At 43.7% G+C, this 12,025-nt stretch overlaps 3 protein-coding genes across 8 annotated transcripts in view; 2 read left to right on the forward strand and 1 right to left on the reverse strand.

Annotated features, from left to right (window-relative positions):
- LOC109929682 (histone H2B 7-like) overlaps positions 1–12,025 on the forward strand; it is an 823,479-nt gene that overhangs the window by 602,993 nt on the left and 208,461 nt on the right. The window lies entirely within an intron of this gene.
- LOC125488138 (histone H2B 7-like) overlaps positions 1–12,025 on the forward strand; it is an 844,706-nt gene that overhangs the window by 602,981 nt on the left and 229,700 nt on the right. The window lies entirely within an intron of this gene.
- The window catches only part of LOC125488142 (zinc finger protein 239-like), a 341,309-nt gene that overhangs the window by 311,894 nt on the left and 17,390 nt on the right, over positions 1–12,025 (reverse strand). The window lies entirely within an intron of this gene.

A 12,025-nucleotide genomic window follows, 5' to 3' on the forward strand; every position in this document is an offset into this window, starting at 1 on the left:
GCTCAATTCTTTGAGCACAGCTGTTGGGATGTTATGTTGAGGCTGTATAGGACGCTGGTGAGGCCACATCTGGACTACTATGTCCAGTTATGGTCGCCCAGTTATACGAAGAACCTTATCAAATTAGAGAGAGTTCAGAAGAGATTTACCAGGATGTTGCCAGGTATGGAAGTTTTGAGTTATAAGGAAAGGCTGAATAGGCTGGGACTTCTTTCACTGGAGCGTAGGAGGTTGAGAGGTGACCTGATAAAGTTTATGAAATAACGAGAGGTATAGATCGAGTTGATGGTAGTTGTCTTTTCTCTAAGATGGGGAACTTCAAGACCAGGGGGCACACATTTAATGTGAGAGGAGAGAGATTTGAAAAAGACATGAGGCAAATTGTTTGCACAGGGTGCATTGCGTGTGGAATGTACCTCCTGAAGAAGTGGTGGATGTGCGTACAATTACAATGTTTAAAAGTCATTTGGATGGATGCATGAATAGGAAAGGTTTGGAGGGATATGGGCCAGGAGGAGGCAGGTGGGACTAGTTTAGTTTGGGATTTTATTCAGCATGGGCTGGTTGGACCGAAGGGTCTGTTTCCATGCTGTATGACTCTGAATCTATGACCCTGTGATGTGGGATTGTTATTCGAGAAGGGAACAAGGGATCAACCAGGAAATTACAATCCAGTCTGTCTCACCTCAGTGGTGGGGAAACCATTAGAAGCAATTCTGAGGGACAGAATTAATCTGCACTTGGAGCGGAAGTAATTAGTCAGCAACAGTTAGCACAGTTTTGTTCAGGGGAGGTTTTGTCTGACCAACTTTTTTTTAGCGAAGGAGTCGCCAGGTGTGTCGATGAGGGCAATTCATTCGACACAGTCTGCTTGGACTTCATCAAGAGTTTTGATAAAGTCCCACAGAGGAGACTGACAGCAAAGGAAAGAGACCATAATAATCAAGATAATTTGGCTGATTGGCTCCAGAATTGGCTGAGTGGTAAGAAGCAAACAGAGTCTGTTTGGCATAGTTTTGTGACTGGAAGCCTGTATCCAGTGGGCTTCCACTGGGATCAATATTGGGCCCCTTCCTGTTTGTGTTCATATAAGCAATTCACAATGAATGTCAGGTATTGATCAATAAATTCATGGGTGATGTGAAAATTGGTGGGTGGTAAATAGTGAGGAGGGCAGCCTTCTGAAGAGTGCTTGTGCAATTTAGGCCTATACTCTGAAGTGTTTAAGAATGAGCGGCTACCTAATTGAGTTATATAGTATGCTGCAAAGCATTGAGAAAGTGGAAGTTGAAAGGATGTTTCCTTCTGTAGGACGTTCTGGAGTGAGAGGTTATAATTTTAGAATAAGGGTTGGCAGGTTTAACGCAGATGAGGAGAAATTACTTGTCTCATTTGGTTGTGAATCTGTGAAATTCACTATCTCATAATGAGGTGAATGCTGGGACATTAAGTAAATTTAAGGAAGTAATTTAATGAGTAGTTATTCATGGGCTGGAAGTTTATGGGCAGTAGGCAGGAAAGTGCAGTTGGGGTGGGATGAGATCAGTCACAATTTTATTAAATGGCTGAATTGCTACTCCTACTGCTAGTTCTTTTGTACTTAGATTACAGGAGGATATAGACGGGCTGGTAAGACGGGCTGATCAGTAGAAGTTGGAATTTAATTCAGATAAGTGAGAGGTGATACACTTGGGCAGGGCAAACGAGCCAATGGAGTACATGAATAACAATGTAGGACTGAGGATCTGTCAGACTGAGGATCCGTAGGACCCTGCTGTGCAAGTCCATCCATTCCTTAAGGTAAGAGGACAGGCAGGTAAAGTGGTTAAAAGGCAAATGGGACACTTGCCTTCATTAGTCGAGGCATAGAGTTTAGGGGCAGGGAGGTTATGCTGGAAATGTATATATAGTTGGTTAGGCCACAGCTGGAGTGTTGTGTGCAGTTCTGCAATCCAAAGAACAGGAGAGATGTGATTTCACTGGAGACAGCACAGAGAAGATTTACCAGAATACCGTATGGGCTGGAGAGTTTTAGTTGTGAAGAAAAGTTGGACAGACTGAGATTGTCTTCTTTGGAGCAGAGGGGATTGAGAGGAGCAGAGTTGAGATGTAAACGTTATGAGGCGTATAGCAGAATTTGAATCTGGATTCCCAGAACATTCCCTGAATCTCTGAATTAATAGTCCAGCACTGATACCATTAATCCAATACATTCCCCAGGATTCTGACCCACCCAACAATATAGGAACAGCAATATTGTTCCAAGTTTGCGGTAAGAATACCTTTATAGGACAGATAAGGGGCAGTGTGCCATTGTTGTTTCTGCTGCCTGGATTGATGCTTGGTGTTCTGACCAGTTTCATTCCCTTTTGATTTGTGGTTTGATATTTTATGAAATGCTTAATAACAGCAGTTGGAAAACAATGGCTGGGTTGGACAGAGTCAGCATGGATTTCTGAAGGGAAATAATGCTTGGCAAATCTCCTGGCATTCTTCTAGGAATTAATTAGCAGAGTTTGTGAGGGGGAATCAGTGGGCATGGTTTATGTGGATTTTGAGAAGGCTTTTGACAAATTCCAACAGATAATATCAGGTGGGGGGCGCGGTCTCAGAGAAACATATAAAATCTTAATACGATTAGACAGGTTTGATGCAGGAAGGTTGTTCCCGATGCCAGGAGTGCACAGAAACAGGAATCCTAGATTAAGGGTATGTGGTAAACCTTTTAGGTCTGAGGTAAGGAGAAATTTCTTCACACAGAAGGGTGAGCTTGTGGAATTTGCTACCACAGAAAGCCGTCAAGGCCAAACCATTGTGTGATTTCAAGAAGGATTCGGATATAGCATTTGGCTCAAGGAATCAAAACATGTGGGAGGTAAATTGAGTTATATGATCAGCCGTGACAATACTAATAGCAGAGCAGCCTCAAAGGGCTGAATGGCCCACTCCTGCTCTAATTTACTTGATTTCTATCAACACATTAGTGAGGAAGAAACTTCTCCCCTTGGTGGAGGGATCAATGGCCAGGGTGCATAAATTTACGATCAGAGGCAGGAGATTTTAGAAGGCATGTGAGGAAAATATTTTTCCCCTCGAGGGCGGTGGGAATGTGGAACTTGCTGCCTGTAAAGGTAGTTGGGTCAGAAACAGTCATAACATTGAAGAAGTATTTCGATGTGTGTGTGGGTGCAGCGCAGGATTCTAGGCCAGTGCTGGAAAATGGGAAGAGAACAGTAAGGTCGTTGTTTCTGACTGGCACAGTCTTGATGGGCTGAAGGACCTCTTTCTCTGTTTGTAAACCTCTGACTGTGATAACTTTTATACCGCTATCACCCCCTGTGTCCTTTATTCACCTTGGAGCAATGAGTTTCTTGAATGCAGCCTTGCAACTAAAATCCCCGATCCCTCAAACCATTCTGATAAAGCCCCTGTCCACCCTCCCAGGGACCCTCCCATCCTTCAGAATGTGTGGGTGATCACTGGTTTGTACAGACCCAGAATGCTCTCTGTTTGTGGCTGTGATGTCATCACACACTGACAATTGCACAATGACATCACCCGCTCTCCAGGGATTTCCTCAAATGTGGGATTTTTCTGGCTCCGGTGTTTCTGATATCTTTACAGGTGCCGGCTCCAACAGGAGATTTGCAGACAGTGAAATTGTTGAGCGGTGAGTAGCTTTGACCATTCTTTTACAATTTTGAGGTTTTTGGTGTGTGCCAGTTATCTGTGGGAGGATCCACATCTCTGAGGCTGGTGTAACTCCTTTCCTGTGGATCTGAAGCCATCCATTACTGTGTGTCACCTCTCTCCTCCCTGATCAGCTCTGCCATTGTCTGACCTGCTCTGTTTAATGTTTGTGTTTGTTTGCTGAATCTCTGAAGTTTCTGTCATTGCCCATCATCCAAGTTTGCGCTGCTGACTTAACCAGCTCCATCTTCCCTCGGTACTTCTCACCGTCAGGAATGGAAGAGTCATAGAATCATACAGTTTGGAAGAGGCACTTTGATTCATTGAGTCTGCACCAAAAAAAAACTTATTTACAATGTTCCCACTTTCCAGTACTTGGCCCATCGTCTTAAAAGTTATGACGTTTCAAGTGCTCAGCCAAGTATGTTTTTAAAGGTTGTGAAGTTTCCTGCTTCACTTACCCTCCCAGCTGGTGTATTCCAAATACCCACCACCGTCCGAGTGAAAAACATAAACTTCATCAAATTCCCTCAATCTTCTGTCTTTCCCCTTAAATGATGTCCTATTGACCCATCAACTAAAGGGAACAGATGCTTCCTATCCACCCTGTCTATGACCCTCATAATCTTACAGGAGCAGGAGTAGGCCATTCAGTCCCTGGATCCTGTTCCATCATTCAATGCTGATCTGTCAGCTAACACGATAAAAGTACCTTTTAGCCCATAGAATTGAGTTACAGTGAGTCGTAGAGTCATACAGCATAGAAACAGGCCCTTTGGTCCCCCGTGTCTATACTGACCAACAAACTCCAAACTACACTAATCCCATTTACCTGCGCTTGGTCAATAGACTGGTATGTTCCGGCTTTTTAAGTGTTCATTCAGATGCTTTTTAAATGTTGCGAGAGTACCTGCCCCCATCACCATCTCAGCCTGTGCGTTCCATATTTCTACCACTCTCTGGGTGAATTCTTTTTCTCCCTTAGATCTCCTCGAAACCACTTATTCCTCACCTTAAACCTATGCCCTCTGGTCTTAGACATGTCTACTATAGGGAAAAGATTCTCATGATCTGCACTGTCTATAACTGTCAGAATTATGTATACCTGAAACCTCCCAAATGCATGACCACACAGCCCCCTCTGCCCAATTTACCAGTTGATCAATATCGGACTGTAACCTGAGAGCATCCTCCTCACTATCACCAACGTAACCAATTTTCCTGTCAGCTGCACATCTGTCCTGTAATGTCACATCTTTCCTATAATGTGGTGACCAGGACTGTATACAGTACTCCAGCTGTGGTCTGACCAAAATTCTGTACAGCTTCAACATAACCTCCCTGCTCTTCTAATCTGTGCCTCGACTGATGAAGTCAATGTCGATGTAGAGTCATCGAGATGTACAGCATGGAAACAGACCCTTCGGTCACACTCGGTCATGCTGTCCAGATATCCTAAATTATTCTAGTCCCATTTGCTAGCATTTGGCCCATATCCCTCTCAACCATTCCTATTCATGTACCCATCCAGATGCCTTTTAATTGTTGTAATCATACCAGCCTTCACCACTACTTCTCGCAGCTCATTCTATACACGCATCGCTCTCTGCATGAAAAAGTTGCTCCTCGGGTCCCTTTTAAATCTTACCCCTCTTACCTTAAACCTGTGCCCCCTAGTTTTGGACTCTGCTACCCTGGGGAAAAGACCTTGGCTGTTCACCCTATCCGTGCCCATCCTGATTTTATAAACTTTTATAAGGTCACCCCTCAGCCTCTGATGCTCCAGGGAAAATAGTCGCTACCTATTCAGCCTCTCCCTTTAGCTCAAACCCTCCAGCCCTGGCAACATCCTTCCGATAGCAGGGAGAACAGAACTGAACATAGTGTTCCAAAAGTGGCCTAACCAATGTCCTGTCCAGCCTCAACATGACCAAACATTTCCCATACTCAATGCACTGACCAATAAAGACAAGCGTATCAAATGCCTTCTTCACTTTGTGTCTCCCTGCGACTCCACTTCCAAAGAACTATGAACCTGCACTCCAAGGTCTCTTTGTTCAGCAACATTCCCCAGGACCTTACCATTAAGTGTATAAGTTCTGCCCTGATTTGCCTTTCCAACATGCAGCATCTCACATTTTTCTAAATTAAACTCCCAAAAACAACTCATTGGCCCATCTGATCAAGATTCTGTTGTACTCTTAGATAACCTTCTTGGCTGTCCATTACATCACTAATTTTTCTGTCATCTGCAAACTTACTGGCCATACCTCCTATATTCCCATCCAAATCATTAATAGAAATGACAAAAAGAATTGGACCCAGCACCGATGGCCATAGGCCCCCAGTTCAAGAAGCAAGCCTCCTCCACTACCACCCTCTGCCTCCTACCTTCGAGCCAGTTGAGTATCCAAATGGCTAGTTTTCCCTGTATTCCATGTGATCTGTCCTTGCTAACCAAGTTACCATGTGGAATTTTGTGAAACGCCTTACTGAAATCCATATAGACTACGTCAGCTGCTCTGCCTTCATCAATCCTCTTCGTCTCTTCCTCAACAAACTCAGTCAACTTAGTGAGACACGATTTCCCGTGCTCAAAACCACGTTGAATGTCCCTAATCAATCCTTGATGGGATGCATGGTAACTTGCCAAACTGAATTGGCTCAGTACTGGGGAACAGAGGGTGATGGTAGAAGGCGGTTTGTGTGACTGGAACGCAGTGTGCAGTGACATACCACAGGGATCAGTGCTTTTTGTGATATTCGTACATGATGCAGATAAGAATTGAGAGAGATGATGACAGTTTGTGAATGACACAAAAATTAGTCGGGTGTTTGACAGTGAGGAGACAGGTGTTAGGTTACTGGAACATATGAACAGATTGGTCAGAAGGCAAAATAGTGGCAGTTGGAATTTAACCCTGTTAAATGGGAGGTGATGCACTTTGGAAGAAGGAACAAGACAAGAGTGTACTCCATGAATGGCAAAACATTAGGAAGCTCAAACGAACAAAAGGATCTCATGTGCTCGTCTACATATTCCTGAAGGTGGCAGGACAGGTCAATTCATGTAGTTAAGAACGCATAAGGGACGCTTGCCTTTATTGGTCATTGCATAGATTCCAAGAGCAGGGTGTTACGAAGCGGGGGAAGGTCGAACCCTTTGGATAATTAACCCAAAACACAAGCCCCAATCTGTTATTATGGGAGTAGAGGTTCCCTTCTAATAATGACCTTGAAACAAACACCCAGAGAAGCTTGCTTTGTAATCTGATAAAAGAATGGTTAAAAGAAAGAAAATCCCTGATCTCCACTGTTTCGATCACAAGTAACAATAACAATTTATTTATTTAACCCTAACAATGACCAAATGAACAGAATTACTGACAAACAGAACAATTTTTGCCCCACCACCCCACCCACCCCACCCCATACACCAGGCACAATGTATTCCCTAACTGAACTGAATTCTCCTGGCATGTTGTCCAAATAAACACAAGTCCCACTTCTTATTATAAGCCCAATTAATAAGACAACAATAAATTAAAACATAATCTCTCCAACTTCGCATAGAATGTGTCTCTGGAACACTCTTCCTTCTGTTGATCTCACGCCACAAACACTTTTCTTCCGCTGATTCTACTATCAGGGATGTTTTCTCAGTGAAGACTCCTTGCTCGAAGTGCCGTGGTGGTACCTTTTGTGGATCGGATGATGTTTTCTTAGAGAGCTTAGTGATTTTTTGTGTGAGCTGGGTGCTTATTTCTCAGATGGTGGTTAGCTCTCACACCCTTCAGATGGCAGTTGGCTCTCTGCCGATTTTCCAAATGTGCTCTTTATATATACCCATGATGACCCGTCCCTTTTCTTACAATTGCATTGGTCCGAGGTTGTCAAAACCGTCAGATTTAAATTCAATTGGCTTTCAATCCCCAAGTGCTTGATTTAAATTAATTGACTGCTTCCAGCTCATTGCCAAAACATCAAAACAAGCCATAGGATTCCAATTACGCAACCAATCAGTACATGTTTCCATTTTTAGTACTGTCTGAAATCTGCAGCTGCTTACAGACCCATTTTCTGTATAAATCTCTAATCTTAGAAAAGCACTCTATCTTTTAAAGGGACCGCGCAAACATATTCTTGTTTCCTGCCTTCCAATTCACGATTACTCTACGCAACTTGGTAACAAGGAAGGTCATGTCAGAGCTGCACAGCACTTTGGTTCGGCCGCAGCTGGAGTGCTGTGTGCAGTTTTCATGACCACACTGTAGGAAGGATGTGATTGCTCTGGAAGGGGTGCAAAGGAGATTCACCAAGATGTTGCCTGGTTGGATCATTTCAGCTATGAAGAGAGGCTGGATATTCTTAGGTTGTTGCCTTTGGAACAGAGAAGGCTGAGGAGCAACCTGATAGAGATGTGTAAGATTATGAAGGGCGTGGACAGGGTGGATAGAAAGCAGTTGAAGGGTCAGTAATAAGGGGGCAATACTTCACAGTGAATGGTAGAAGATTTAAAGGGGATTGGAGGAAAACCTTTTTCACCCAGAGGGTGACTGGGGCCTGGAATGTACTCCCTGGGCAGGAAGTTGAAGCACGAAAGCTCAACTTTTCAAAATTACTTGAACGAGCTCTGGAAATGTCACGACGTTCAAGGCTATAAGCCCAGTGTGTGATTAGTGTCAGCAGTGGGATAGTTTTGGCTCTACAGACTTGCTGGGCCATTGGGCCTCTTCTGTACTGTATGATTCTATAATCCTCCTCCTCCTGAGTAAAGACAGATGTGAAGTACTCATTTAACATGCTGCCAACGTCCTCTAGCTCCACACAGATTGGTCCCTAACGGGCCTGACTCTTTCCCTGGTTATGCTCTTTCCTTGATATCCTTGTAGAATATCTTGGGATTCCCCCTAATCTTCCCTGCCAGTGTTTTATTACGCCCCACTTTGCTGTCCTCATTTCTTTCTTATGTTTCCCCCTTGTACTTTATATTCTCCTCGAGGACCTCCATCACTTTCCTCCCTTTGTACCTGTTAAAAGCTTCTCCTTCCCTTCTTATTCAGTCCTGAAATTTCATAGGCATCCAAAGTTCTCTGGGCTTTTTATAGAGTCACAGAGTTATAGAGGTTTACAGTGGACAGAAAGGCCCTTCGGCTCATTGAGTCTGCGCCAGTCATAGACAACTAAGTAGTTATTGTAATTTTCCAGCACTTGGCCCATAGCCCTGTATGCCTTTGCATTGCAAGGGTCCATCAGAATATTTCTTAAATGCTCCTACATTTCCCCCAAAGGGAACATGTTTCACCTAATTCCTTTTTAAACAACCCCACTGTTCTGCTGAAGTTTACCCACACAAAGCTGTCTAAGGCTGATCCTGCCTTATTTTAAAACAATTTGCCTTTCTCCAACCCACAGCCCTTTCTTGCAGACAGTCTGTTTTTCCTCTCTGCTGCCTCACAGCACCAGGGACCTGGGTTCGATTCCAGCCTTGGGTGACTGTCTGTGTGGAGTTTGTACATTCTTCCCCGTGTCTGTGTGGGTTTCCTCCAGGTGCTCCAGTTTCCTCCCACAGTCCAAAGATGTGCAAGTTAGATGGATTGATAATGCTAACTAACCCTGTAAAATCCAGAGATGTGCAGGCTAGTTGAATTAGCCATAGGAAATGTGGAGTTATGGGGATAGGGTGGAAACAGGATTTAGGTGAGATGTTTTCGGAGGGTCGGTGCAGACCAGATTCGCCGTATGGCCTCTTTCTGCACTGTCGGGATTCTCTGAATTAGATCCAGCATTACATTGTCACATGTTGGAGCTACTACATGTTGATATAAAAAACACTCCTGAGTACATTTGAATATATCTGCCCCTCTAAACTGTTTACACCATGACTACACCAATTAATGCTGGTGAAGTTGAAATTCTGTAATCTAACTATTGGATTGTTCTTTTTACATACTTCAGTGAATTGTCTGCATTATTCAATTTATTTCATTTCTCCTCCGATGCTGAGGTTGTATTGACTCTCAAGTTCTGAACCTTTTTTTATTCCTTGTAACTTATTCTGCACACCCTTAACGTTAACTGATTCTCTGTCCTCAGATACTGCCTGACCTGTTGCAATTTTCCAGCATTTTTTGTTTATTTCAGACTTGCAGCAAGTGCAGTATTTTGCTACTCTTTTGATAATAAGACCTTAAGACATAGGAGCAGAAATTAGGCCATTTGGCCCATTGAGTCTGCTCTGCCACTCACTCATGGCTGATAGGTTCTTCAACCCCATCTGGACCGTGCTGTCAGAACCAAGTCTCGAAACACAGACGGATGAATTAAAAGCCCATTTCTGACAGGGTGGGTGTTGGTCACAGATTGTGGCCTATTGGTTCCTATTAATTGAGTCACACAAAATCACTGAATGATTACAATGGAGAAGGAGACTACTCTGTCCATTGTGTCTGTGCTGGCCTTTCTCCAAAAGCAAATCAGCGATTCCTATTATTTGCCCTTTTCTTTCCTCTTCAGGGGCTTTTCCAGTTAGCTTTTGAAAGTCTTTGTTGCATCAGATTGAGCTGGAGTGGTGATGGAGGAGAAGCTGCTAAGTTTACCCTGAGGCCTTTCAAAGCCAGCTGGGCCCCGCAGTTTCCAGCGTGAAGTTGTCAATGGGAGCTGGACTCTACAAAAGATTGGGTTGCTTAAAAAAACACTCTCCAGAGAGTGTATAACAAAAAAAACATGGTTTGGCGAACAAATATTCTGCAGTTGCTGCAGAAACATGGGTGTTAACTTTCCAAAATGCATTAGATTCTGGAAAGTTTCTGTCTCGCTGCAAAATAGCAGATACAACCCCTGTATTAAAGAGGCGAGGAAGGCAGACAACAGGAAACTTTAGGCCAGTTAGGTTGATCTGTCATTGAGGAGATGAGAATCAATTATTTGGAGGTATTATCACCACACTATTAGTCCGGGGACCTGGGTTCATATCCTGCCATGGCAGATGGTAGAATTTGAATTGAATAAAACTCTGGTTTTAAGTCTAACGATGGTCATGAGTCCATTGTCGATTGTTAGGAACAAAACCATCTGGTTCACTAAGGTCCATTAGGGAAGAAAGCTGCCATCCTGAACTGGTCTGGTTTACGTGTCCAGACCCACAGCAATGTTGACTCTTAACTGCCTTCTGGGCAGTTTACGGATGTCAATGAATGCTGGCCTAGCTAGCGATGCCCACTACCTCTGCATGAATTAAAGAGAAACTGAAGAAATAAAAGTGAACAAAAGGATTTAAATGCATTTAGAAAGGTAAGGACTGATTAGGGAGTGTCAACGTGGCTTTGTGCATGGGAACTCGTGTCTCAGTAAGTTGGTTGTGTTTTTTTCAAAATATGGCAAAGAAGATTGAAGACTGGGCGGTAGATATTGTCTATATGGACTTGAGCAAAACGCTCAACAAGGTTCCGCATGGTAGACTGGTTAGCAAGGTTAGATCGTGTTGGAGTACAGGAAGAGCTAGCCAGTTGGATACAAATTTGGATTCAAGGTAGGAAACAGAGGGTGGTGGTGGAGGGTTGTCTTTTGAACTGGAGGCCTGTGACCAGGTGGTGTGCCATAAGGATCAGTGCTGGGTCCACTGCTTTTTGTAATTATACAAATGATTTGGATGTGACGGTATGGTTAGTAAGTTTGCAGATGACACCAACATTGGTGGCATAGTGGACAGTGAAGAAGGCTATTTTCAGTGAGTAGTTTGGGATCTTGATCAATGGGCTGAGGAGTGGCAGATGGAGTTTAGTTTAGATAAATGTGAGGTGTTGCATTTCAATAAGGCGAATCAGGACAGGATTTAGACAGTTAATGGTAGGGCCCTGGGGAGTGTTGCCGAACAAGGGGACTTAGGGTTGCAGGTGCATATTTCCTTGAAAGCAGAGTTGCAGGTAGACAGGATGGTGAAGAAGGCATTTGGTATGCTCGCCTTCATTTGTCACTGCATTGAGTTATCGGAGTTGGGATGTCACGTTGCGACTGTACAGGACATAGTTAGAATACTGTATTCAGTTCAGGTCTCCCTTCTATGAGAAAGAAGTTGTGAATCCTGAAAGGGTTCAGAAATGATTTACAGGGATATTGCCGGTATTGGAGGGTTTGAGCTGTGGGGTGGGGCTGATAAGGCTGGGGCTTTTCTTCCCTGGAGCGGTGGAAGTTGAGCTGTGAGGCAGTGCATTCCAGACTTAAACCACCCTTTAGGTGAAAAATGCTTTCCTCCATTCCCCTGTAAAACTCTTGCCTTTCACTGCAAAATGATGCCCAGTGTTATTCAACCTTCAACTAAGGGAACAATTACTTC

Source organism: Rhincodon typus, unplaced genomic scaffold (assembly GCF_021869965.1).
Source record: "Rhincodon typus isolate 14 unplaced genomic scaffold, sRhiTyp1.1 hic_rhity00000051, whole genome shotgun sequence".
Taxonomy (NCBI): domain Eukaryota; kingdom Metazoa; phylum Chordata; class Chondrichthyes; order Orectolobiformes; family Rhincodontidae; genus Rhincodon; species Rhincodon typus.